The following is a 22,039-nucleotide window of genomic DNA, read 5'->3' as shown; positions in this document are numbered from 1 at the left end:
ATTATGTTCTTTTTTATTCTCATTTGGGCAAGTTTCCACAGCACCATTATCCCGTAGTTTATAAGGTCAGAGATACAACTATGTTGGTGTCCCTTGTCTATTTTACATTGTATATTTTAAAATGTACTGCCTGCTCCCAAACTGTCATATGAAGTAAAACACATAGCCAAGTATTATTCTACACAATTTTTTTATTGTGCATTAAAAAAAGAAAACAAATAAAATGAGACATAGACATGCTATCTGCCAATAGAACTTAACCAAAAAATGCATTCTATGCATTCAAAAATATACCAAATCAAATCAATTATTCAACCAAAAAAAATAATGTCAAAGCAATAACTCCAAGGCCAATAATAAAGAACACGTTATCTCCTCCGATTCCACAACATGTCTGGTTGATGAACGGCCGTTCAGAAACAAACTGAAAACTGCGAATCAACAAACTTCTACTAGCACAAAATTAGCAGAAGGAGCCCAAAGGGTGGCACTAAAGAGCTGAAAAACAACATAGTACATCACTAGGGCTGAAACAACTAATCGATTAATCGACAACTAATCAATTATGAAATTAATCGATTACTATTTTCATAATCGATTAATCGGCCAGTAACAAAATGGGGTTAAAGTTAATGAGTCTGATATTTACCAGATTGACCCTTTATTAGTATAGCTCTCCTCTAATAGTATATACAGTATCTCTCTCCTCTAATAGTGTAACTATATACAGTATATATCTCCTCTAATAGTATATACAGTATATATCTCTTCTGTCTGTTATTCTCAGAGTGGATTAGATATTTTGCTCCCTAACCATATTAGGTGGTTATTTATATTTACTACTGCATAGAGATATTTAAGAAATAATTGCCTTTTTTTAAAACTTTACGTATTAACTAAATTATACACGCTTTTTTTTTTTAAGGTTATTAACCGATTCATCGAAACAATAATCGGCCAACTAATCGATTATGAAAATAATCGTTATTTGCAGCCCTATATGTCACTACGTTCGTACTTGTTGACCAACAATTGTGTGCCGTGTGTATGCAAGACAAGTTTCGGCACATGCCCTTGGGACAAAATTCCACGGTTTTGTTGGCCAACAATCCGATGGTGTGTACGAGGCTTAAGGGTCCATTCTAAAACAGAACAACACGGGAGTGTAGCTTTTTTTTTTTTCTTCATGTTTTTGTAACACCACCAATCATTTGAATGGGTTGCCCTCTGCTCCACAAACACCCCAAAGTAGCCCCTGTACCCGTTTTTTTATAGCAGACTTCGGCACATTTTTGAATTGCACATTTTGGTGTGACAAAACCCCCATTTCTTTATCGCATTTGGGGTGCCACTGACAATGAACAGAACCCCAAACCTTTTCATGCACGTTTCAGAATTGCAGGCAGAATCACACACTTAAAGCGGTAGTAAACCCGCACATTTTTTTTTTTTCTTAAACCTGCAAAGCAAAAGGCATAATGAGCTAGTATGCACCGCATACTAGCTCATTATGAAATACTTACCTTAGAACGAGGCCCCGACATCTGGCCCGATCCACGCCGAGGGAGCTGACATGCTCCCTCTGCGTTTCTTCCGGGTATCGCGGCTCCGGCGCCGTGAGTGGCCGGAGCCGCGATATCGTCACTCCCGCGCACGGGAGATTTCATTCCGGCCGGCCGGCCACTGCCGGATTTTCAGGCCGAGAATCCCCTTGTGCGCATGCTCCGCTGCAGTCAGCAGCGCATACCGAGGGGAATATCTCCTAAACCGTACAGGTTTAAGAGATATTTTTTTTACCTACAGGTAAGCCTTATTATAGGCTTTCCTGTAGATAAAAGTTAAAAAATTGAGTATACAACCACTTTAAAAACAGAACTACACTGAATCTGAGTGCCACAAACCAAAAATGCTGTGTGGTTGTAAACCAATCACCTTGTAAAACAACCCACTCAAGTTTGAAATATAAATGAAAGGCAAAACATTTTGTGTACAGTTTAACCACTTCACCTCCGGACCAATAAACACCTTAAGGACCTTTAAGGAGGTCTTTTTGCAATTTCGCACTGCGCTGCTTTAACTGGTAATTGCGCGGTCATGCAATATTGCACCCAAACGAAATTTGCGTCCTTTTCCTCCCACAAATAGAGCTTTCTTTTGATGGTATTTGATTGCCTGTGCGATTTTTTTTATTTTCGATATAAATGGAAAAAGAGCAAAAATTTTGAAAAAAAAAAGATATTTTCTTCTTTTTGTTATAAGAAAAATCGAATAAACTAAATTTTTGTCAGACATTGAGGGCAAAATTTATTCAGCCACATGTCTTTAGTAAAAAAAATGTCAATAAGCGTATATTTTTTGGTTTGCGCAAAAGTTATAGCGTCTACAAACTAGAGTACATTTTCTGGAATTTACACAGCTTTTAATTTACGACTGCCGATCTCATTTCTTGAGGTGCTAAAATGGCAGGGCAGTACAAACCCCCCCCCAAATGACCCCATTTTGGAAAGTAGACACCCCAAGGAAATTGCTGATGGGTATGTTGAGCCCATTGAATATTTATTTTTTTTGTCCTAAGGGATTGAATAATGACAAAAAAAAAAAAAAAAAAAATTTTTTACAAAAAGTTGTCACTAAATGATATATTGCTCACACATGCCATGGTTATATGTGGAATTGCACCCCAAAATATATTCCGCTACTTCTCCCGAGTATGGGGATACCACATGTGTGGGACTTTTTGGGAGTCTAGTCGCGCACGGCACCCCGAAAACCAATCACCACCTTCAGGATTTCTAAGGGTGCAAATTTTTGATTTAACTCCTCACTACCTATCACAGTTTCGAAGGCCATAAAATGCCAAAATAGCACAAAACCCCCCAAAATGACCCCATTTTGAAAAGTAGACACCCCAAGCTATTTACTGAGAGGCATGTTGAGTCCATGGAATATTTTATATTTTGCCACAAGTTGCGGGAATATTACAAACTTTTTTTTTTTTGCACAAAGTTGTCACTAAATGATATATTGCTCACACATGCTATGGGCAGAAGTCAAATTACACCCCAAAATAAATTCTGCTGCTTCTCCCGAGTACGGGGATACCACATGTGGGGGACTTTTTGGGAGCCTAGCCACATACGGGACCCCGAAAACCAAGCACTGCCTTCCGGATTTAAATATAAAATGCTACAAAAAAACCTGTTAGCGATCGCAGGGATCAGGCCTGACTCTGCGATCGCTGCAGTTATGTGTTTAGTGTTTTGTAAGTGACAGTGATCGATCGATACTGCACTTGGGTGGGCTGGGCAGAGGGGCAAAACGCAGGTGCTAGCAGTGATCGCTGGTGAAAGGGTTAACTAGCAGCAATCAGGGGGTTAAAACCATTATTGGGTAGTATATCGGGGTACCTAGCGCTATAAAAACCTGGCGGTGAACCTAAAAAAATAACTAGCTACCTAGCGACTGTAGCGACACTAATGCAGCGATCAGAAAAACGATCGCTTAGTGACACTGGCAAAAGGGGGTGAAAGGGTTAACTAGCGGCAATCAGGGGGTTAAAACCATTATTGGGTAGTATATCGGGGTACCTAGCGCTATAAAAACCTGGCGGTGAACCTAAAAAAATATCAGGGGGGGGGGGGGGGTTTGTGTGCCTGTGTGTACCTACATGTCAGTGTAGTGTTGGTGCACACTTAGTATTAGTCTTCTCCTCGTAGTCCGGTCAAAAAGACCGCCCCGAGGAGAATGACATCACTTCCTCCTTCCTGTGTAAACAATACACAGTGGGAGGAAGCTTCTCATTGGCCAGGAGCGATCCAGAGGGGGTGGCCGAAAACCAACGGCCATCCCCTCATCACGGAGCGCTCCTGGAGCGAACCGGACCGTCGTATCCAACGGGAGGGGGTCCAATCGGACCCCCCACCCGCTGGAAGGCAGGCACGTACATCTACGTGATTGTGCCTGCCTGTGCCATTGTGTTCACGTACATTGGCAATACGGCGGTCCTGAAGTGGTTATTAAAAAATAAAAATAAAACACCACGATGAAAAAAGAAGCAACAGCACACTAAGCTTCCCAGTGATTAGCTGTGCAGCGGGGGCGTGTCAGCACAAGTCTGATCATTGGAGGAGAGCAGCCTGAGTTCCCAGCATAGCTAGAGAACTGACCATGATGTGCTCTCTTGCTTAGTGTGGTCAGTTTTTAATAAGAAAGCAGGAACACCAGGGATTTCACACAAAGGAAGCAATACAAAGAGAAAACTGGATACTGGCATACAAGTACATGGTACAGCAGGCACACATCAGGAATATGAAGAGTCGGGGTAACAAACACCAATTCATTTTTAATATTCACAGCAAAATCCCCTATCCATGCTTTATTTTTCTATAAAACACTCAGAAAAACATCTCCCTAGCATTTCAAGCATCTTGAGTAAGGCCTGATTCACACCTATGCATTTTTAATGCTTTTTGTATATTTGCTCTTCCATAGGAAACCATTTTAAATGGGCTGTAGAGCAAATCTGCAAAATGCATTAAAAATGCCATAGGCGTGAATCCAGCCTAAGGGCAGATGATTTACTTCCTAGGCTCCATCTACCCTTCACTCAGGCATTCAGAAAGTAAAGGAGGGTGTGCTTAAACGGTTCCCGGCCGGCTCACGCAGATATACTGCGGCAGAATGGCTCTCCTGGCTAAATCCCCCCCCACCCTCCCCGGGCTCTCCTGTGCCATTGGGGGACCGGAGAAAAAATTGCCTGCCGCTGGATGACACCGATAGAGATTTCCAGTGACTAGGGCTGAGCTCCGGCGTTTTCACATGGTCCATGTGTAGAGGCCACCAGGAAGTCGGCGCGGTGTTGCGCTACTCACAGGCAGTGAGACATTGCCCCGATGTGCGGCAGCAGAGATCGGGCAATGTCTCACTGCCCATGATTAGCGCAGCGCCAACTTCCTGGTGGGCTCTGCACGTGGTCCATGTGAACACACCTGAGCCCATCCCTACCGGTGACCAGTCATCTATGACTGTCGGAAGCCCGGGCGCGACATTATGACATCACACCCGAGTTCCCAGAAGTAAACAAACCTGTAATTGCGGCTGTCAGCATGAGATCATTAATTTTTTTTCCTTGTTCTCATGCTTTCCGGCCTGGAGGAGAGATGTGGGGTCTTATTGACCCCGGATCTCTCCATAAAGAAGACCTCTCACACAGATTCCTATTACAAGGGATGTTTACATGCCTTGTAATAGGAATAAAAGTGATAAAAAAAGTAAGATAATAATAATAAAAAAAAATGTAACCGCCCCTGTCCTTGGTAGTTTGCGCTCAGAAGTGAGCGCACATGTAAGTCCCGCCCACATATGTAGATGCTGTTCAAACCACACATGTGAGGTATCGCCACGTGCGTTAGAGCATGTGCAACAATGGAGATTTTTAGATACCGAAGTTTGGCGCCATTCCAAAGCGTGGCATGTTGGGTAAATTTACTTGGCGTAACATCTTTTATAATATACAAAAAAATAAAAAATTGGGCTAACTTTACTGTTTTGTTATTTTTTTTAAAGCGGGGTTCCAGCGACCATTACTATTATTTTTTTTTGCAGTCATTGAAATAAATGTAAAATCATAAATACACTCACTGTTTTTTTGCTGTCCGTTTTCGTTTTAAATAAATATTTATAAAAAAAAAAAAAAAAAAAAAAAAAAAAAAAAAGGATTGTGGCCATTCCCATCTTGCTTGTGGGCATGTGAAGCCCACAAGCATGGAATTCCTGGATATGGTGAATGCTGAGCTCCCAGCATTCACCGCTATTTCCCTGCGCATGCTCAGTGTTTACAGTAAGCAGCGCTGTAAAGTGTAAACTTGAGGGGTGGCCATCACAACGGCGGCGGCATCAAAATCCCGCGAGAACTCGCAGCAGGCATCCACAATGACTATGGGACAATGGGAATAATGGCAGGAGCTCCCAGGAGACATTGCTTGAAAAGAGGAAATGACATAGAAGCCGCAGATTACCCACCCATATCTGCAGACAGCTAAGACAGGAAGCACTTCTGCAAAAACACAGGTACAAAAAATATATATATATATATCCCCGTTTATTACTGAATAGATTTATGGCATGTGATTAAGCAAAACATGTTAAATGGGGTGGAGCTCAGCTTTAATTCATGAAACCGTTTTTATTTTTCCCCAAAAAAAGGTGTTTGAAAAATGGATTGTGCAAATACTGAGCGAGATAAAAAGTTGCAATGACCGCCATTTTATTCCCTAAGGCAGGGATATGTAATTAGCGGACCTCCTGCTGTTGCAGAACTACGAGGCCTAGCAAGACTCTGACAGCCACAAGCATGATGGGACTTGTAGTTTTGCAACAGCTGGAGGTCCGCTAATTGCAGATCCCTGCTCTGGGGTGTCTACTAAAAAAAAAAAAAATATATATATATATATATATATATATATATATATATATATAATTTGGGAGGTTCTGAGTAATTTTCTAGCAAAAAAAAAAAAAAAGTAGCAGGGAAGTGGCAGAATAAGACCGGTGTGGAAGTGGACATTCGGTCATTTTTTTTTTTTCATTTTTCCCATCTATTAAATCCCCCCCCCCCTCCTTGTTGTTGTTTTAACTTTGGATAGTAACTAATAATAAAAAAATTCTTCCAGTAAATACCTTATAGAGCCCACTTCCTGTTTGTCTAGACTTATGACATCATACACTGTCCTGTCTCTCACTCTTGGCAGGGTTTGCCAGGAAGGGAAGGGGGTGAGAGGGGTTTGCCAGGAAGGTCATAAGAGGGCCAATGAGAGCTGGAGGTGTGCCTCTGTGCAAATCCAGGAAGCGAACAGGCAGCAGCCAACAGTTAAAGAGGAAGTAAACCCTGATGGGTTTACTTCCTCTTTTTTTTCCCTGCAAAGGTAAAGCATAATGGACTACTATGCATCGCATAGTAGCTCATTATGTGTCACTTACCTGACACAGGAGCCAGCGAAGTCGCCGCTGTTCCCTGTAGTCCGCCGCATCCATGTTGCTTGTGGCGTCTCGCAGCTCCGACGAATCACAGCGGCGCAACCGCGATGACGTCACTCCCGCGCATGCGCACGGGAGTCGCGCCTCGCAGCTCCGCCGCTGTCATACGGCGAAGCCGCGATGACGTCACTCCCGCGCATGCGCACGGGAGTCGACAAATTTGGCAAATCCATTCTTGGATTTGCCGCATTTAGTGCGCATGCGCGCCGCTGTCTACGGCGCATGCGCCGTTGACAGCGGTGCCCATTTTCGGGCAAATATCTCCTAAACCATATAGGTTTAGGAGATATTGCTTGGACCTACAGGTAAGCCTTAATCTAGGCTTACCTATAGGTCCAAGTTGTTTGGAAGGGTTTACTTCCTCTTTAAAATGATTGCAGCCAGACTCAGTGGAGGGAGATTTCTGCAGCATATTTGGCAATTACAGAAAGTGTGTGTGTGATATATATATATTGCAAAGTGGTTGGAGGGAAGCTTCAGAATGGTAAAGATGTTTTTATTACAAATGATGTGAGCAGACTGCAGTTCCTCTTTACGTTGCATATCCTCAGGCAAGCCAAAGCCCAGCAGCACACCCAAAGGAGGTCCCCCCTATGGTCAGGCTGGCTACCTTCTTGCTCCTCTGGGAATGCCAGGAAGCGCAGCGCCTCCATCTTGGATCTCTATCATCCCTCCCCTCCCCCCCAGACACAACTACATGGGGGCTCCGAGCCGTACAGAGACCCCTCTCGGTACACAGAGGGAAAAACCCGCTCTACAGGTAAGGATGGCGCCGATATCCACCGGATTCCACATCCCTTACCTGTTCTCTAGTCCTTCTTCTCTGAGGAGGGAGGCAGGAAAACGGCGCCAAACTCCCACAATCTACTTCCGGCGGGGCGTGGTTGGTTGTCAAAACCGAGTAAGGACCCCGGAACGTAGTGCCTGCAACAAAATTTTGCTTTGGAGTCTAAAGAGTACCGACTTTGGATACAAACAATATTCAACATTTGGGTTTGGCATTTTTCTATTGAAAACATATATCGCCTTTCAAGCATGTGGAGGAAATCTCATATTTATTGCATTTGATTTATATGTCGCCATAGTATTTTCGATCAGGCAGTGCATTGGACAGCTAAATTCTGTCACAAATCCCTTTCAGAGGGGAATGCTCATAGGAAAGGGTCTTTGCAGGGGGATATACACACAGGCGTTCGCACCTATCTTTGTCTCGCTCTGCACGGACCTCCTCTGAGATCCTGCCTGTATATTACACTATAATAACCTCGTCTGAGATCCTGTCTGTAAATGTATCCTACAATAACCTCCTCTGAAATCCTGCCTGTATATCACCCTGCAAGGACTTCCCCTGCGAGCCTGCCTAATGCCTATACTATACATCATCGTGTGTTTCGTCAGAATCGGCGACCCGTCAGATTTTGTAACGAAAGTGACGTTTGGTTGCCGCCATCTTACTACACCCCGCACTCATCCACAGTAAGGATAGTGAGACTTGTTACTTCGACCGGAGTCATGAACTTCACACTTAAAAAAAACCCAGTAAACTGAGCTTATAACACTTACAAGAACCTTCTCGCAGAGCATGCATTTATATCGTCCTGCAAGGACCCCCCTCGGAGATCCTGCATTCTGTTAGCTCAGCTAATCTAGGTCCTTGCAAGGCGATATAAAAGCAGGGCGACGTAAAGGCGGTCAGTCAGAAGATAGCGTGCAGAACGGTTTTATATATAATTATATATGGGGAGGAAAAAAAGCCAGACATTCATAGGAGATGGGCCCTTAGCACTCGGGGTGGGAGGTTCTTTTTAGGGCGAATTAAAAGCAAACTCGAGGGAGGTCCTTGCAGGGCAATGTAAATGAAGACCGTCAGAGGAGGGAGGTCCTTGCAGGGTGATATAAAGGCAGAAATTGCTGTGCACATCCTTTCCGGGCCGAGGAGCACAAAGATGGACGGAGGAAGGGTTTGGTGGGTTCGCACTGCAAGCCAATCCATGCAAATATCCCCACCATCCGGCCATATCCCGCCTCCCTGGCAGCCTGTGTAGATGGAGGTGTATGCTGGGAGTGTTTTCTATGGGATATTTCCAGTAGGTGAGTCCTGGGTGTGTGGTGCAGCTTGTATTGAGTTGGTTGGGCCCCAGGTGGATTCTCCCTCCATGATCTGCTTATCACGTGGCTTCCTAAGATGTGCATGTCCTCTATTGGTTTCCTGGCCACTATACCTTTTTTATTTGGTTCAACAAAGGAAGTAAATAATGTAGATTCCCCTTTCCTCAATGGCTGGCCTGCTCCTTCCTCCTTGCCTAGGAGTGCATGACATTACCTGATTGGGATCCTGCCCTTGTGTACCTGGGATGGGATGTACAGCACACAAATTGCCCCTTCAGTTTTGGGGGGGGGGTGATCAAAGAAAACGGTGCCTGTGTGCTGTGTCAATGTAGTCCAGCTTTCCTCTGAAAAATGCAGAAACGGTTTGGCATCCTTGCTGCAGAGTTTGCACGGTGACTACTCCATGTCAGGGCTTGACAAGTTTGCTTTGAATCTTGGAGCCAGCTGACTTAAAAAAAAATAATAAAAATAAACAAATCTAATGCCGGTGTCCCATCATATAAGGTCCCCCATCAGATAGTGTCCGCTGTGTACTGCGCATGCGCAGTACACAGCAACACAGATCCTGAAAATGGCCGAGGATGAATGGCGCCTGCGCACTGAGTCCAGGTTCTAGCCCCACCATCCAAGTGGACATAGATTAAGAATAAAAAAGAGCCGAGCGCAGCGAGGCCAAGCCCTAAGCTCGCCTGCGAGGGGCCCTCTAATTTTCCGAACCCTATGTCCGCTTGGATGGTGGGGCTACCACCTCCACTCACAGCGCAGGCACCGTTCAACTTCGGAGATTTTCCGAAGCTTCTTCTGCGCTGTACGGGGCGGACGCTATATGATGGCAGGACACTATCTGCCAGAACACCGGCCATACACGGTTTGAATTTTTCAAAATTTTCTTCTGCAAGTCGATCTAAGAATTTGGCACCGTTGGTGGGCTGCAGCAACAGCCGCTTTTCGTGCGGCAATCCAAATTTGAGGAATCGGACACGTTGGGAATTGTTAGAAAAAAAAATATTTCCTTATCAATAGTGGTAGAATCATGTGAGAAATGTAATAAGAGAAAAGTGCAAGAAAAGAAAATTATGGGGGGGGGGGGAGAGAAGATTCTCGGCCACAAATTCTTTTCTGTAGCAACATGAGGTGAAATTGAAGGATTGATCGGCCACATTTTGAAAATCAATGGTGGAATCATTGGATCACAAAGTAAAAAAACTTTCTGATTTTTGTAAAGAAAATTTGATCGAAGTTCAACCATGTATGGCCTGCATTAGGGTTGCCGCCTCATCCCTTTAAACCCGAACACATCTGAATTACTCAGGTTCTGAGACTAATTTTAATGCAGATAAGGCAGCGAGTGAGTTTATCACCTTAATTGGCCATAGAACTTGTGTAATGTGTTCACTTGTATAGGGAGGAGGTGGAACATGTAATATCTTCCCAAAGCTGAACTTATCCTTCAACCTTTTCTCTGCCAGAGCCATTTTTGTTCACGTTTAATGTCGGGATCGACTGATATCGTTACAATACCGATATTGCAGTAACCTCACATCGGTTGTTGTTACAATAAAGCCTACCATCTGCTCTAAAGAACAGTAACGGGGGTGATGCCTGCAACTGCACATTACCCCAGTAAATCCCTATGAAGCAATATGGGTCTAGTTTGCACCCAATATTTCAGAAAATGCTGATGTCAGTCTTTCTGATAATCTGTTGAGCCCTAGTTTAAAACAGAGTTCCACCCAAGAATGGAACTTCCACTTTAAACAGGTCCGCCAAAAAAAATTAAAAAAATTATAAGCCAGCAGCTACAAGTACTGCAGCTTCTGGCTTTTTAAATAACTGGACACTTACCTGTCCCAGGGTCCAGCAATGGTGGAAGCCGATAAATCTCTGGGCAGCTGCCGCCATCCTTGGTGAGGGAATTAGGAAGTGAAGCGTTGCGGCTTCAGTTCCCTACTGCGCATGTGTGAGTTGCGCTGCGCATCCCAACTGGTCCTCGCTATCTCCTGTGTGTCCCAGCAGACAGTGTGGGGGGGGGGGGGAGCGTAGACTCCCGTGGGAGTCTATTCCTGGGAGTGGGTGCAAATATCTGTCTTGGATAGGTATCTGCACCCCCCTCCCCTCTGAAAGGTGCCAAATGTGACATCGAAGAGGGGGGAGGGTTCTGAAAAGCAGAGGTTACATTTTTGTGTGAACCTCCTCTTTAAGTACTTGTAAGCAGCTACGCTTACATGGATGGCACTCCGCTTAAAAGAATAATTTTAGGCCTGGGCTCACACATGCAATGTGGAAACCAGTGCGACTCCAGTGCCAGTTTCTGCATCAACTCTCCCCCGCCGGCAATTCACACTGCCCTCTGTGGCCTGCTGCGGGTGTCGCTACAACATTAATGACGCTCCCAGAATTGTTCACAGATCGCAGTGAAAACTGTCAATGGGGAACCCGGAAGTGATGTCAGGCACCCTTCTACCCTGTGGCACCTGCTAGGCCATTCCCAGGCGTGCATATGGTCAAGCGGAGCCCAGGATACATAGTGGTTGGCAGCCCAGGCATGGGATTTGTCGATCCCTGCCCCATCTTTATAGATTATTAAAGTGCTACATTTTAGATCTGTTTTGGCTTGTGCTGAGATTTAAGTTCATGTTTTTGTTCTCTTGCAGGTCAGAGTCCAGAAATGAGGGCCTTGACATAAATGGGGGTAAGTGTAAACTTTGTGAAACCTCCTCCTGTTTCTATCATTACATTGTGTGGTCTCTACATGATGACATATTTATGAACTGATATACTTTGATGTCATTTCCGCAGCGTTCTGATGAGCCACCTGTACATGTGATGTTTGTCCTCTACATTCATTTGTGGCTAACGCATTCTGTTCTTGTAATAGGTTTCCTTGACTAGTAATGCTGTCAAGTCTGCCGGTCTCCAGAGTTGGCAAAGGTAAGAACAAGTTAGTACGGTTCATATTCACTCTAACATCTGATTTTTGATGGCAGACTGAGATCTGCCTTGTAATTATTTTTTTCCCCCATTCTTCTGTATGCCTGTGTAGGCTTCAGAAGCACTTTTCTTAAAATTTTATATTCGACCAATTCAGCTCCAGAAGATTTGGCTACTGAATGACCAGGCCTTTTTTTTTTTTGCAATACAGCACTGCGTCGCTTTAACTGAAAACTGCAAGCCTGTACCCAAACAATTGACTCGCCCCACCAACCACACACATAGAGCTTTATTTTGGTGACATTTGGTAATCTGCAGGTTTTTCTATTTTCCACTATTAACAAGTGATTTTGAGGGGAAAAAGTGTGCTTTTTTTTTTTACTTTAATGAATATCCCCGAAAAATTTTTCTTGGTTTACATCGCTGTGTATTCCTCTGCATGTTTTTGGTAATAAAAATCCCAATAAGCATATATTGGTTTGCACAAAAGTTAGTGTCTACAAAATGGGGGTTAGATTTATGGCTTTTTTTTTTTTTTTGAGATTATGGCACACTTTTGGGACGACAGACCAAACATACAACGATCAGTGCTATAAAAATGCACCGATTAGTGTTTAAATGTCACTGGCAGCGAAGGGGTTAACACTAAGGGTCGAAGAAGGGGTTAACTGTGTTCCCTAGTGTTCTAAAGCTAGGGGGAGGGGACTGACTAGGAGATAAGATTGTTCCTAGCTATTAGGAACTCACAATCTGCATCTCCTCTCAGAACAGGAATTTGTGTTTACCCTGTTCTGCCTCTCATGGCCGTGACTGCCGGTCACAAGCATTGGCACCCCGGCAGTGCAGCGGCGCGCACCTGCTATCTCAAGTGAGCTGACTTGCAGCTACCACAGTTCATGGGATCGTGCCAACCTGCTGCAGTGTGATGGTGGCTGGTTGACAAGTGGTTAAATTTGAGCAGACTGCCTTGGACCGAAAGAAGTCTAAACACCAAAAAATCTAGCTGTATTTCAGCCTTATGGAAGATGCTGCTTTGCTGGAGAATGCCACACAGATGCAGGAAGCGGAATAGTTTTTATACCCATTTGATATAACAAGCATGCTTAAAATATGTGACTTGAGCTTCAGTGGAATTCCTGCAGCATTGTTCTACCTAAATTGTTTTTGAGTTGCAGTTTAACGCGCCCCTCCCCCAAACTCTGCTGTGACTGTTATTGATTTTGCTGTCTCCCCTCTGAGGTTAACAAAGCACCTCTGATTCTGGCCCCCACAAAGAAAATTTGTTCTCTAGATCTAAATGATCTGAGTGTAGGTGATGACTAAAATCTCTGAAACTTTGTGAAGTTCATTTATATACGCTCTGATACACTCAGAATAGACAATTCCATATGGTAAATCATGAGAACTGCAGCTACCTTATCCAAGGTGTGCAACACAGACCCGCTAAGGTCCTCTGTAGTTCATATGGTTGCTGTTATGGTTGTAATGAGAACAATTCTAAAATTGACGCATGTGGTGAATATTTACAAAAGTCTTCGCCTCTGCACTTCCTTTGCAGTTAAAGCGGTTGTATACCCCAAATATATATATTTACTAAAAGGCATAATGAGCTAGTATGCACCATATACTAGCTCATTGGGAAATGCTTACCTTAGAACGAGGCGTCAGTAACTCGCCTGGTCCACACCTAGGGAGCGGACATGTTGCCTCGTCTGTGAGTGGCTGGAGCTGCAATGTCGTCACTCCCGCGCATGCGTGCTGGAGACTTCTTTCTGGCAGGGTCTGGCGTCTGCTGGCTTTCAGCCGAGAATACCCTGTAAGTATGCGCCGCTGAAGTCAGCGGCTCATTGCAAGGGCAAGGTCTCCTAAACCGTACAAGTTTAGGAGATATACTTTTTACCTACAGGTAATCCTTATAAGCTTACCTGTAGGTAAATGGTAAAATTGACTACAACCGCTTTAATAAAATAACCATTGCTGCAGGGTTAAGGTGGAGTTTAATGGCAACCTGCCTCCTCCCACACCTGATGATCATGTTCTCTACATCAATTTGTGGCTGATCCATTATTTTTTTGTAATAGGTTTCCTTGACTCATACATGCTGTCAGGTTTGCCGGTCTCCAGAGTTGGCCATGGTAAGAACAAGTTATCACTGTTTATATATTCAGACTAACATCTGCTTTTTGAAATTAGCTGCCTTGTAAAGTGTGTGGGTTGGCAACTTACACGTTCAAAAAATAAAAAGCACTCAGGCCTGATAAAGGAGCACACATGCTTTGACTGCGTGCCATGCCCACCGTCTTCAGCATCCTGTGCTGATCTCCTTTCCACCTCCCTCGGGGTTCCTGAACCATCCAGGAAGTGCTGAAAGCCACCAGCACTGCCAAAGGGTTCTTTACTACTGTGGGAAATGGCGTGCATAGACCAGCCAACTGCAGCAGTCTTCTTCCGATGAGTGCTTTTAATCCTGTAAGTCGCCAATTTGTATTTCCTGAATAAAAAAATCGCAACTTCAAACATGCTTTGGATAAACCTCTATAGTCAGACAACAAGATTAATAGAGAAGACAAAAATTGGTAGACTCAGACTATTCCAGTCTTTTTCTTCCATCACTTTTCAGTGTTTGGTCTTCCCTTGAGGTTTACAAAGCAGTTCTGATTCTTTAACCCCCAACCTCTGATCTCCTCCAAAAATCTGTTCTCTAAGTTGTCTGAATGTATGTGATGACACCTTGACTAGAGTCTCTGAAAACTCTGATGTTCAAGTAAACGCTCTGATACACTCAGATTACATGTCATTGTTCTGGTAAACCATGGCATAACTGTGAACAATGGATGGCAGCCTAAAGACTCCTGGGGATGTGACATTTTGGCCTAGGTCAGTAACCTGAAGAAATTTGTTTTAAAAACAAAACATAAAATACCTTAGTTAATACGTTTCCGATCCCTTTACCAGTGCAAGCCGCTTGGGGTGGGGGGGATAGAACAGGCAGCTGAGCCACATTTTTACAGATGGTGTACACGGCTTAGCATAGGTTCATTAGACCGCAAGCTGGCCTGAAAGTGTCTTGTGGCATGAGACAAAACGTCTCTAATATGAGCTGCCTGCTTTAAATTTCAGATTTCGCTTCTATTTACCACTGGGGGAGTCTACAATGGCTGGTTTTATTCCATTTATGTAAAACCTTTATCCCGAGAGGGGGAATCCCTGATCACACTGACAGAGGGGTGGTGATGTCATTGCACTTGTATTTGTTTCCACCAGTACAAAAGATCCCTATGAACCTACTTGGTGGCAAGGAGGGGGTCTGCAGGAGCCTAGGCATAGCCTCCACACTGGCTGCCCTAGCAATGCTCTGCAGTCTTGAAAGTAATTTGTGATTTATTACATTTCATGTGGTGGGGTTTTTTTTTTTTTTTCCAGGTTGAGACCTGCAGGGTCTAAAAGACCCTTCATGGCTCCCCTTAATGTAATATCCATTTCACCACATTACTTTCTTTCTTGGTCTTGATGGCTGAGGAAACGGTCAATGGGGACCTGGAAGTGAAATCACTTCCAGGTCCCCATTGACAGTTTCCTCAGCCATCAAGATCAAAAACAACTAGAAGGGAAGGAGAGCAGATGTATCCCCTCTACCTGGAGGCGCCCATAGATGGGCAAGTGGAGCCCAGGATACATAGTGGTGTAGTGCATGCAGGCGCCAGTGCCGAACTTCAGGGCGGCATGGTGGCCTGGGGATTGTCAATCCCTGCCCTGTGTTTCTAGTTAGTGCTGCATTGCAGGTTTGTTTTTGGCTTGTGCTGAGATCTTATGCTGTGCCTTTCCCTTGCAGGTCACGATCCAGAAATTATGGCCTTGGAATAAATGGGTAAGTGTAAGCATTGTGACACTGCCTGTTTCGATCAAGAAACTGTGTGGTCTTTACATGATGACGTATTTATGAACTGATATACTTTGATGTCATTTCCGCAGCGTTCTGATAAGCCATCTGTACATGTGGTGTTCATGTATTCTACATTCGCTATTTACTTCCACCAGCACAATAGATCAGTATGAACCTACCTGGACACAGCCCCAGCAACACAATGATTGCACTGGCAATGCTGTGTTGACTTGAAAGCAATACATTTTTATTAAATTTGTAACTTTTGCACAGGTCCTCTTAGACGTGCAAAGACTAAAAGGCCCTGCATGTCTCCCCTGTGCTCCACTGAATGTAATACATATCGCACTGCATTCTTTCCCTGCCATGTTGGCTGGGGCAACTGAACAGTGACGTTCTATGTTCCTCTTCTGGGTCAGGAACAAGATGGTGAGGAGAGCAGACATGTGCCTGCTCTCCTCCCTCCCCTCTACCCTGTGGCGCCCGTTATGCTGATGACTAGAGATACCTGTATATGTGGCTACAATATGGCTGTAGCAGAGCTGCCCAAATGCTTCTACCTGACAAGTGAGCCCTGCTGCTTGCTGTAGGCCTAAATGGGGGGGCGGGGGACCTGCCTGGCACCCAGAACTGCATTTTCTGGATTTGTCGAGCCCTGGTATACAGCTGTGCATTGAAAATTTCAGAAACTGTTTTGCATACAGTCTACCTATTTGTTTATAGTTAAAGTATTGCATTGCAGATCTTTTGGCTTGTACTGAGATCTTATGTCATGCCTTTGTTCACTTGCAGGTCATGATCCAGAAATGAGGGCATTGAAATAAATGGGGGTAAGTGTAAGCTTTGTGAAACCTGTTTCTATCATTACATTTGTGGGGTCTCTACATGATGACTTTTTTATGAACTGATATAATTTGATGTCATTTCCGCAGCGTTCTGACAAGCCATCTGTATATGCGATGCTCATGTACTCTACATTCATTTGTGGATAACCTATAATTTTTGTATTAGGTTTCTCTGACTGGTACCAGCTGTCAAGTCTGCCGGTCTCCAGAGCTAGCTATGGTAAGCACAAGTTGGCACAGTTCATATTCAATCTTTTTTTAGATGTTGCCAGACTGAGATCTGCCTTGTAATGCAATCCGCCCCCCCCATTCTTTATACTTCAGAACCAAAGTGCTTTTCTTCAAATTCATATTTAAAGTTGGGCAGACTGTCCCTTTTGAGGATCAAAAGTACAACGCCCGCAAACCTACCCCAGCCTTATGGCAGATGCTGCTTTGCTTGAAACTAGAAGTGATTTTGCTTTCCACATCTTTCTGGCAAACTTAATATATGCTTAAGATATGTGACTTGAGCCTCGGTTGAATTCTTGCAGCATCGTTCTAACCAAATTGTTTTGGTTGCAATTTAGAGTTCCCTGAACTCTGCAGTGAGTGTTGTTGATTTTGCTGTCTTCCTTTGAGGTTTACAAGGCAGTTCTGATTCTGACCCCCAAAAATCTGTTCTCTAGATCTCAATGGTCTGAGTGTAGGTGATGACAAAAATCTCTGAAACTTTGTGAAGTTCATTTATATACGCTCTGATACACTCAGATTACACAATTCCTTATGGTAATGCATCTACCTTATCCCAGTTGTGTAACACTGTTGCGGTCCTCTGTAGTTCATTTGGCTGCCTTTATGGTTTAATGAGAACAATTCTAAAATTGAAGCATGTGATTTTTTTATTAAGGGTACATTTATTGATTCACAAAAAAAGCAATGTGCGCTACCAATTCTCATAGTACATGGTTGTGTAACAGTAATAAAACATTAGTTCAGCTAGAAGTATGGTTTCACAATATAAATCAGTGTGAGTATTCTCTAAGTCTGAAAAGAATACCACTGTCAACTTGACATACACAGAACACTGAGAACCTTAGTGTAAAATGTAGTCGCCATGAGTCTAACCCCGATAATGTGGTGAATATTTACTTGCACAAGACTTTGCCTCTGCGCTTCCTTTGCAGCTGTTGATAAAAAAAAAAACATTGCTGGGAGGCTAAGGGGGATATTAATGCTCCCAGGGGTGTCTGAGGACCCCCACTGCTCTAAATTCCCTTGCTTGTTGGCCTATGTCTATGAACACACAGGAGTTTAGAAAAACAGGACAACCGGTGCCACGTCAATTTGAAAGTGGTTCCTGCACTAATTTTGGCAATTTTCAGGTGCGACTTGCATAGGCGTGTGTGTGGCTGGCTGTCTTTGAAATTGTGATTTCAGATGAATTTGCATGACTTCGAAGCCACATTCCATGTCAACGAGGGCTTCTATATTGAGCATGTTCTCCAATTTTATTTAAATTCCATTTTAATTTTTTATTTTTTTTCCTCTAGATGCTGCCTGGAGTGGTCATATTTTAAAAGGTACATTTCTAAGGGAACCTTACTGTAACCAATATTACAATTCTAATCTAGGCATGTCATTGAGCCACGTGTCTATGGTATATTCTGAAACCCAGCTTAATGTGTTAAACTTTGCAAATGGATCAGGGGTTTTGGATAGAAAGTGGCTTCAAGCAGCTGAGAGCAAGTTTGAGAAGAGTGGTGGGTTTAACTGGAAGGAATCGTGGTGGCACAAGTGTGGATGATGATACCAAGACTAGAGTCTCTGAATAGATTCTGATGCCTTAGTAAACGCTCTGACACACAAATCTAGCACCAGTGGCATAGAATAGCAAATTGGGTATTACTCGGAAACTTTTAAATAACTCCTTTTTTATGTGCTACAAAGGTTAATGCTGGTCCCCTTAATATATTGCCCATTTGCACTAATACGTTGCTGCAGTCTTGTTTTTCCCTGGTCGAATGCATGGAGAAAATCTATTTCTCTCAGCTGTTTCAACACAGGATGTTTTCTTTCAGCATAAGTTGATTCAAAACCTGTCTTTTTTTTTTTTTTTTTTTTTTTTAAGCACTGATTTAACTTTTGGGAATTCATTCTCTCGGCACTTGCTGAATCTTTTGTGCCACTCAAACATGCGCACGAGACGTGCTGTCATTCCCATTAGCTGTAGTAGGCATTTGAAAAGATTCTGTTGGTGGTTCGTGCAATTTTACTAAGTTTGAAACTGACACCTTGTTCAACTTTTAACCTTGCAATTTTTTTCAGCACACTAGAGAACTCAACCAAACTAAAAGGTGACTTGCAATCAACTGCACGTCATAGTGTTGCTGCTTGTCATGCAAGCTCAAGTATGTTCAAGGTCACAGTGCATGCTATTAGGACAGGTTCTGACTGCTTTGTTTACTAGGGGGGCTCATTCTTTAATAGCAAACCTTGTATACTTGGGTGGATGCTGCGTCTATCCTCTGCCTGCTCTAACACTGAGAACCAAGCAATCTAACACCGCCGATTACTCTGTTCTTAAAGCTCCCCGAGCAGAGAGCTGCTGACCATCAGTCAGAGGCTCTCTGCTCCCTCCTCATTCACTGGAGCACTGAGCTGTGCAGAAGGTGGGAGCAGCCTGGCTTAGGCTCTGAGGCTCACTGAGCTGGTTGCCGGCCCTGGCGTGTGGGCTGATCCTGACCCCAGTGTCGTGATTAGCCCCTGCCTGCACTGGCTGTGATGACAGCCAACTAAAACGAGTCACAGTGAAGAACGTACTGCAGTTCTGTGATTCTACAGCTAAGCAAGCTTTGGCTTTACTTCTCAAGTTTGACACATCTTATCTTATCTGGAATTTATTTTTTGCACAATATCCCTAAAGTGACCCTGTTGGCACAGGATCCGTTGCAGCCAAAAGCTTACCTTTTTGAAAATGTATAAACTTGCCTTTCTGCTGGTTTGATTCTCAAAATGCTGTTTGGTGTTCCCTGCAAATATTCCTTAGTTCAGGAGTTTTGATTTCTCCCCTGTAACAGTGGTTTCCCCTACTGCCTCCTATGTAGCTTACATAACATATGAGCTTGTGATGGGAACCGCTGTGCACCGCAGGGGAAACTGGTATTTGACTTAAAATACAATTTCCAGTAGGTGATTGGCAGCAATGTTTCAGGGGACAGCTGCTGAAAAGGCAGAACAGTCCCTCTTCAGATGGTAAGGTTTTGGCTCCCATGACAGGGCAATTGAACACTTGTTGTCAATGTATTATACATACTATAACAATTGTCTCCATTTTGTGTCCATAGGTCTAGCCGTTGGCTTTAAAGAAGAATATTTCTTTAAATATTAGCGTAAGTATTCTACTTTCCTCACCTGCCCCAATTTTGAATTAAGAGCGTGGATGATGACACTTAGACTAGAGTCTCTGAATAGATTCTGATGCCTTAGTAAACGCTCTGACACGCCATAAACTGTCAAATGACAATGCACTTGGATCCAGATTGGCAGCAAGCACTTGTAACCTTGGGCTGTGTATTAACATTTGTTTTTGCAGTTCCTGGTGTAAGAATTGTTTGGTTCCCTCTGAGTCTTATTGACTTATGATGCACATGCAATAAGCACTGTTACCATTTGTAGGAACATAAATCTAGAATACACTTGTTATAACACTTTAGGTCGGTGCTAAAGTGATAGGACATAGCTGGTCCCTTAGCTAGATGCCCATTCCTGATGTGGTGAAGGCTTTATGTCTGCTATCTCCTATTTGAAAGACTGTCTGCCTTAGTGATGGACTGTTAAAGTGATTGTAAAGCTTTGATTATTTTAAAAAAGTCATACTTCCACAGCTCGTTTTCCAGAGTGGCCCTGATCCTCTTCTGGGGTCCCTCGGCAGCCCTTGACCCACTAGGAAAGCTGATCTCCCGGGGGGGGGGGGGGGGTTACCTTGCGGGTGCAGTACTGAGTCCATAATTTTGCATCCATGGCTGCCAAACCTATGACCCGGCTCCCACGTCGCTGGATTTGATTGACAGCAGCTGGAGCTAAGGGCTGTGCTGCTAGCAAACTATCAGATCAAGAGCCAAGAACCCCAGGCAGAGGGACATCGTGTCCCTGCCGGGTGAAGTTCTGTGGTTCGGGTAAATAAAACGGGGGGGGGGGGTCACTGCCAGATGTTTCAACTTGATGCATTAAGGTGAAAAACACAAGGGTTTTACAACCCCTTTTAAGGAGACACAGGCACATGGTATAGGCCTGCTTTACCTTTCTATACTAGGTGGCTAGACTTTAAGCAAATGGATTTAGGGACCTGTGGCACTTTGACAGAATTGGTGCTGCTGGTACCTGTAGTGAACTTGTTTGAACGGTACATTTTTTTCAAATCTCCCAGCAGCTTAAAGGATAAGTTCATATCTTGTGACCTGTTATACTTATATTCTGGGTGTAATGTGTTACAGATGCAGCACCCCCGATCTAATTGATGCAATGCTTTGTGGGCTCATAGAAGAGAAAATTCTTAAAGGGGTTGTAAAGGCAGACTTATTTAAATGCATTAAGATAAAAAGCCTTCTGTGAGCAGTAGCCTGCCTTACACTTACCTGAGGTGCCTCTGTCCAGCGATGTCCATGACTGTCTCAGCTGTCAGATTCCCCTTTCTGATTCGCTGAGACGCGGCAGTGGCACAATTGGCTCCTGCTGTTATCAGTCAGCTAACCAATCGGAAGAAGGGTAGAGCTGGGTTTCTGCCTCAAAGCAATGGCTAAAATTTGTCTAAACACTAACTTCTGTATAACCAGAATTTTATGCAGTCTGTTCATGATTTCTTTTTCTCCATAGGTGTTCCCATCATTGAAGGTCGATCTTGTAATGGCATCCAGACCATATGATTGTGTACCATGCAGTGCATGGAGAGAAATGGGACAACTGTAATAAACAAATTTTAATCTATATTGTCTTGTTTGTGAATGGATTGTTCATTGTTGGTAGAAAAGACCACGATCTGTGTAATGTACAATACTATAAGACACACTGCTGTTCTAGCACAAGTGATGTTAGTACAGCGATCTCTCCCCTGTTGTGTTTAAACACTTCAATACCAGGTACTTGGACAACTTCTGCCCAAGCCAATTTTCAGCTTTCAGTGCTGCCGTTATTTGAATGACAATTGTGCGGTCATGCTACACTGTACCCAAACAATTTTTTTTTTTTTTTTTTTAAT

The 22,039-nt window shown here is 43.7% G+C and overlaps 1 protein-coding gene, 1 long non-coding RNA gene and 2 other non-coding genes across 5 annotated transcripts in view; 3 read left to right on the top strand and 1 right to left on the bottom strand.

The window, feature by feature from the left end:
- Nucleotides 1–7,979, bottom strand: part of DDX39B (DExD-box helicase 39B) — a 42,486-nt gene extending 34,507 nt beyond the window's left edge. Inside the window, exon 1 of the mRNA XM_077483145.1 lies at nt 7,838–7,979. The gene's annotated coding sequence lies outside the window, so the exon portion shown is untranslated. The remainder of the gene's footprint in view (nt 1–7,837) is intronic.
- A 962-nt stretch (nt 7,980–8,941) lies between these two features.
- LOC143983450 (uncharacterized) lies at nt 8,942–21,768 on the top strand. 2 transcript variants are annotated; one of them, XR_013274614.1, is made up of 10 exons: nt 8,942–9,126; nt 11,799–11,836; nt 12,023–12,075; nt 14,157–14,210; nt 15,908–15,943; nt 16,751–16,788; nt 16,891–17,023; nt 18,336–18,365; nt 20,130–20,174; nt 21,658–21,768. It is a non-coding gene; the product is annotated as an uncharacterized LOC143983450 (long non-coding RNA). The 2 variants fall into 2 exon arrangements; XR_013274613.1 differs by having other exon boundaries at nt 8,943–9,126; nt 16,970–17,023.
- On the top strand, nt 18,582–18,647 carry LOC143989768 (small nucleolar RNA SNORD52). Its single transcript, XR_013277073.1, has one exon. It is a non-coding gene; the product is annotated as a small nucleolar RNA SNORD52 (small nucleolar RNA).
- LOC143989775 (small nucleolar RNA SNORD52) lies at nt 20,221–20,286 on the top strand. The gene has a single exon (XR_013277074.1). It is a non-coding gene; the product is annotated as a small nucleolar RNA SNORD52 (small nucleolar RNA).
- Nucleotides 21,769–22,039: the final 271 nt, after the last annotated feature.

This window comes from Lithobates pipiens, unplaced genomic scaffold (genome assembly GCF_037356315.1).
Source record: "Lithobates pipiens isolate NorthernLeopardFrog02 unplaced genomic scaffold, aLitPip1_a1.2 Scaffold_1, whole genome shotgun sequence".
Taxonomy (NCBI): Eukaryota; Metazoa; Chordata; class Amphibia; order Anura; family Ranidae; genus Lithobates; species Lithobates pipiens.
Note: the sequence above shows the minus strand (reverse complement) of the source record. Positions and strands in the feature narration are given on the sequence as shown.